The sequence below is a fragment of the Periophthalmus magnuspinnatus genome, chromosome 1 (genome assembly GCF_009829125.3).
Source record: "Periophthalmus magnuspinnatus isolate fPerMag1 chromosome 1, fPerMag1.2.pri, whole genome shotgun sequence".
Lineage (NCBI taxonomy): Eukaryota > Metazoa > Chordata > Actinopteri > Gobiiformes > Gobiidae > Periophthalmus > Periophthalmus magnuspinnatus.
In genome coordinates this window covers 18,721,909-18,728,187 of record NC_047126.1, presented here as the reverse complement: position 1 = coordinate 18,728,187, position 6,279 = coordinate 18,721,909, and positions in this window count along the sequence as shown.

The window sequence follows — 6,279 nt, the reverse complement described above, 5'->3', positions numbered from 1 at the left end:
TTGAGTGTTTTATTCCTGAAGAAATACCTTGAAAAACATGCATTTTTAATATGATCGGATCTGACCTGTAAGTTGTCACCATGGAAATAAGTTTAATGCCATGCTGTGTACATTTTAGGCAAAGCAACAACAGCTTCATGGAAACAAGAAGGTGCATTAACAATCAGAAATGCCTGTGATTCTTGTATTAGTTTAACAGTTCATATTTCAGTTCTTCAGTATTTACACTGTGAACTAGTATTACATTGAAAGGTTTACAGTAAATACTATTGCCATAGAAACACACAAGAAAAAGTTACAAGCTTTTTTCATCGTAATTATGTATTTTCTTTCATTAGCTGTTCACAATGTATTGAACAAAAAGAGGATCTAAATATCTTTGATACAAACCTCTTCTGGTCTGTTCACTGGATCATCTGCCTTCATCAATAATTCAACTTGTATTTTTAATCTTTGCCTTTTACTCAGTGCCAACCTCAGTGCCAAACGGCCGCGCTCCGTCCAGATTCAGTACTGTGGGAATACTATTACTACTACTACTAGATCTACAAATACTTCTGTAACACTCAATAATAACTACACTTTTATCAGCCATAATAAAGCATGAACAAAGACTTAAAGGGCCAGTTCAGGATTATTTTCCCATATATATTTTAGCAAACATTGTCTTACCCGAGTACAGATATATTGTATAAGCAGATCTTGAGCTCAAAAAAAGTCCACTGTGCGCTTTCTGCATCTAATTCTAAAGAGGCTGGTTTTGTCCAAGAATCAGGAAGTGCGTTGTTTGCATGCTAGTTGTTACTATTACCGTGACACCAAAACTCTGCTCTGAGTAGAACGCTAACTGCAAACTGTTTCAAAAGCAGGTACAGCGCCTTTAAGTATTTACAAAGCCTGAGTCGCTCTTGATAAAATATTTGTTTATTATGAATTCTTCTTTGTTCATACTTTATTAAGACTAACGTGTTATTATAAAGTAGTTCCAATACTGCTACTGCTACTGCTCAATGCTATAGAATTACTAAAATTACTACTTACTAGCTCTACACATGACATAAAAGTGAAGGAGGAGGGGCAGAGACACAGTAAAGAGTGCATTTACCATCAAAACGGCAATTTCAAAATGATGTGCAATTTTAGACTGAAAGGAAAATATTCACATTATTTTGAGTACAAAGGAATTCACAAGAGATTATTTTGAAGGGTTTTACAATTGAAATCAAATGCTGTTTTGAAAGCTAAAGGTAAAGTTGTTTTTTGAAAGCGAAAACGGTTCATAGGAAATATTTTACTACAATTTTGCCACTGTATTTCAAAATGATTATAAATATATATATTGTGTGCGCGCTATTGTTTTTGAAATTCCCTCTTACGCTATTTGACTATTACCTGAAAACACTAGTATTACAATTCCTAATATTGTGGAGGGAAGCGGTAAGTTTCATTTTATCTGTCTAAAATTGCATCTAAATTGGCCTAAGCTTTGCACTCAATTAATAAAACATCAAACATATTCGGTTTGTTGCAGTTATAGACGTAGGTGGCACTGTTGTTATGACTCGCTTCACAGTCAAGAGGTCTTCAGTTCAATTCCCAGACTGTTTTGTGAGTCTGCATGTTCTCCCTGTATCTCAGTGGGTGTCCTTTGGGTGGGTGTCCTTTGGGTGGGTATCCTTTCACCCTTCAATCTAAAACTGGCTCAGATATATTATAGGGTCATGTGGTCCTGACAGGTTTAAAATCATAAAAACATTTACTTTTGCTGCACTTATTCCAGATGAAGACTTGCTACTGTGAATGTATCGCGATGCATTCAGGTCCTCCGTTCATCTCGAGACTGTGGCTTTTTTGTGTTCGTGTGTTTCTTCATTACCATTTAGTTGTACAGTTTATCATCACTTCATGTAAAAATCCCTTTAACGCACCTTACAAACTGCACTTAAAACTTAATGTGACTTTGATATTTTTTCTGTAAATGTTTCACTGTGAAATGACTAAAAAATGCATTTGAGATTAACACCAGTTTGCTCTTTTCGCTGATGTTATTTTTGTGATTTTGTGAAATGATTTTTGATTTTGTGAATTATTTGTGCGCCTTGTCTCTGTAAGTGCTGCTTGTGTCTGTGTTGTAAGTGCCATAAATGTTTTGAAAATTGTAAAAAGTTGGATGAATTTTAAAGATTTTAGAAAAAAAAAACGTATCTAAAATGGAAATAGATGGAATGACCAAAAACGTTTTGATCCCTACATTGTTCATTTGATTCCATGCATGTTAACTTCAGGCATGTTTTTAAATTTCATTATTGATGATGTCAAAATTGTTGTTTGGCAAAAAGTATATTGTAAGGAGTGTCAATTGAAAATGAAGGAAGTTGTGGTTTAATCTTAAAATCTACTGCACCTTTGTGTTTCATTTTACAGTTCTTTCTAAGGCTGGACGATATGGCGATAAAATCAGATCTTTGTCTCATTCCCGTTTGTTTTGGTGATATCCTCATGTTGATATATTCTCTATTGATTACAGCTCTTTGTCAAAACACAGACACTTCTCTGTCAGACTCTACGTGAGTGATTCACCCAGTCACAGTGAAGTATGAACTCTCAAAAGAAGATGGTTTTAAAGGCAAAGATCTTACTTGTGATCAGATATAAATTGTTATCAAACTCTAAGAGAATTATGATAGTTCATGTTTTCATATTTTTGACATATTATGAGATACTAGAAGCTCCAACAAACCATGACCTGCTTATTTGAGCAAAAATATGACGTGATTAGATTATCTTCATCAGTTACCATTTACCAAGTTATTTTTGTCACTGTTGCTCACTCCAGCGTGTTGTTTTTTTATATATATATATGTTCAACTATTTCCATTAGACAAACACTTGATGCCTTTAAAGCGAACAGCAGTGACACAGACTGTTTCTCACTCACCTCGGGCTTTTTCTTGTATTTTGAACACAGTTGAAATGCTCTTTATATGTTCTATATATTCTTTAGTGTAAAGTGTATGGTATTTTATTTACTGTTACCAAATAGATCCCTAAAAACAACAACTTTTTTAAATTAATTCACATGTTTGTTTTAATAATTACATTTTCTACTTTTAGTTACTTTGGCAACTAATGGGAGTGAGGAAAGAATATGTGAAAAAAAACCTTTTGTATAGGTCTAATCAAATAATGTCATTAAAATAAAACCACTCAAATCTAATACATATCCCCTTTTTTGATGTATTCTTCAGAACTAAAATGAGAGCGTGACAATGACTGGGCCTGAAATATTACTGTTTTTTTTTTTTTTATTGTACTAGGAAATAATGCTTCATCAATGTTGTGTTGCATGCTGGGATTTTTTTTTTTTTTTTTGGTGACGCTGACAGAAAAACTACTTAAATTAAATCCAGAATCAAACGACTATTGGTCATGTGAAGGTCAGATATGGCTCGAGTCTCCTTAAAGATCCACTGTGTAACTTTTCTGGTGAGGGGTCCTGTTTGTCTCCTTGTAAATGTTATTGCTTTGTGTGCAATGTTCCACACTATGGCATTTAAGATATGCATCTATCTCTTATATTATGTGTGATTTTATTGTTCGAGAATAAAAACATGCATTCTGTGGCATCACTCGTCTCTGGAGGATACTGTTAATGCCATACTGTGGAACATTCCAGCGCGAGTCGTACCCTCCGCCAGAAAAATACAGAGTGCATCTTTACACAAAAATTTGATCCTTTATGTTTGGATTAATAAAACTGTTCAAAACCAAATGATTCAAGCAAGATTTTTAGACACCCTAGTTGGATTTATTTGTGTTTATTCAGCGTTTACCCTGGGAATACCTTGTTGAGACATAAATAATGGTAATAAAGTTTGTCAAAAATATGAACTTTTGCTCTAGGTTTAAGTTAATGAGAATAGATGTCATTCATTTTAAAATTTTCTTTCTTGAGAGTTAGAGATTTGGAGTTTTTGGCGTTGGTCCCGTTGAGCACCTTTAAACCTGCAGCCTGTGTCAAAGCCATAAAACTGTTTGTGCTGTCGTATATATAAATAAAATAGTAAAAAAATAAAAAAAATAAAAATGTTGTAAATAAATCCAGTGAGGAAAAATAAAACAGGAAATGCATGGAACTGATCAAACGTGTGTGACTTTGTGTGTGTGTGTGTGTGTGTGTGTATGTGTCAAAAATAGGTATCACTTTATAATATTTACAACTTAATTAAAGTATGAACAAAGATAAGAATGAATATATGGTAAAGAAGATGGAGAGTGAATACACGGCACAGAGGAGGAAGAGTGAATATATGGTATAGACTTATATATTGAAACATACAACCACATTGTGAATAGCGCCTGTCTTTTTTCCTCTCTCTCTCTCTAAATCTCTCTTCTCTCTCTCTCTTTTTTCGCCTCTCTCCACCCTTTCTCTTCCTCTCTTTTCCATTATACTCTCGTCTCTCTTCTTTCTGTCTCTTCTCTCCTCTTTGTCTCCTCCCTCTCTCCCTTTTCTCCCTCTATTCATCTCCCACTCTTTGTTTCTTTCTTTCTCTTTCTCCCTCGCTCTCCTTTTCCTCTCCTTTCTGCTCCCCCCCTCTCCTCTCCCTCTTTTATTCGCCGCCCTCTCTCTTCCTCTCTTCTGTGTCTCATTCTCTTCTCTCTCCGTCTAAAATAGCTTTAAGGTGTGTTTCAGTTGGACTTTAACCGTATCCCATGACAACCAGACCGACTTCCTGCAATTTGCCTCGACCCCTGTGCCATTTAAAGCTGCACAGTGTTAAAGCCTAAAGAAAGAAATACAGGCCTGGACATTAAACAAATTAACTATTATATCGCCATTTGAATTGTTTCAAGTAGCAAACCGCAAAGGTTGCAATCACTCAGAATATGAAGTAGGCCTATCTAGGAAACAAGATTTCATAGGCCTGCTCACTGTAAAAATCTATCAAAACCTCTCTCATGTTCAGAGTTATTTTAAGCTATGTAAATGTTATTTGTGAAATCCTAAAGCTCTTCACATGGGTCATATAAGAAGATATATTCCCTGGTGTCTGTTTCTATGGAGAATATATGAATGTGCGAGAGGAGCTTGTTCATCTCAAGACGTCTCCAGTCTCTCACTCTTTGTTCACTTCTGTCCAGGAAATGTGCCAGATGTGCAAAAAGAAATGACATTCTGTAAAAGGATTTTTTTTTTCATCCAGCCATCAATTTCTTCTACTTATCCGAGGCTTGCTCATGGGGGCAGCAGATTAAGTGGGGACTCCCAGACTTCCCTCACCTCAGACACGTCCTCCAGCTCCTCCAGTGGGACCCCGAGGCGTTCCCAGGCCAGCCCAGAGACATAGTCCCTCCAATGTGTCCTGGGTCTTCCCCAGGGTCTCCTCCCGGTGGGACATGCCCGGAACACCTTCCTAGGGAGGCATCCAAGAGGCATGCTGAGCAAATGCCCGAGCCACCTCAGTTGGCTCCTTTTGACTTGGAAAAGCAGGGACTCTACTCCGAGCTGCTCCAGTGTGACCGAGCCCCTCACCCTATCTCCAAGGGAGCGCCCAGCCACCCTGCGCAGGAAACCCATTTCGGCAGCTTCTATCTTGTCCTTTCATTCATTATCCAAAGCTCATGACCATAGGTGAGGGTAGGAACTTAGATTGACCGGTAAATTGAGAGGTTTGCCTTTCGACTCACCTCCTTCTTCACAGTCCGATATAGCGAATGCATCATTACGGACGCTGCAATAATGCAATAATAGATCAAATTTGCCTTATAAAAAATATAAAGGTGCACTATGTCACTTTTCTGGTGGGGGGGTCTGCTTGGAGATTATATTGGGTTGTCTAGAATGTTCCACTGTATGATATTAAATCTTGCATCTTTTGAAAAGTATTGTGTAGTATTATGTATTAAGTACTATGCATTCTTACTTTGAGTGGGGTCACCCCTCCACAGATCTGACCTGTAACTTGGCCTGATAGCGTCATCGTCAGTTGTCTTTATGGGAGCTATAATGTGGAACATTACAGGCAAATCAACATCTCCATGGAGACAAGCAGAAGTTAGTGCAGTTTAATATTTGTGTGAAAACATCGGCTTTAAAAATGACCACACCCCAAAATAATCATGTGTCCTTACAAAATGGCAGACAGTAGCTCTGTAGCTGATTTTTACTGACTTTAAAATGTGAAAAACTGTTAAAATGGTTTGCAGTGGTGCAGTGGAGTTTTTCCTCACTATTTACATTCAGAGCATCCTAATTATTCACTGCATTGAGTTTAT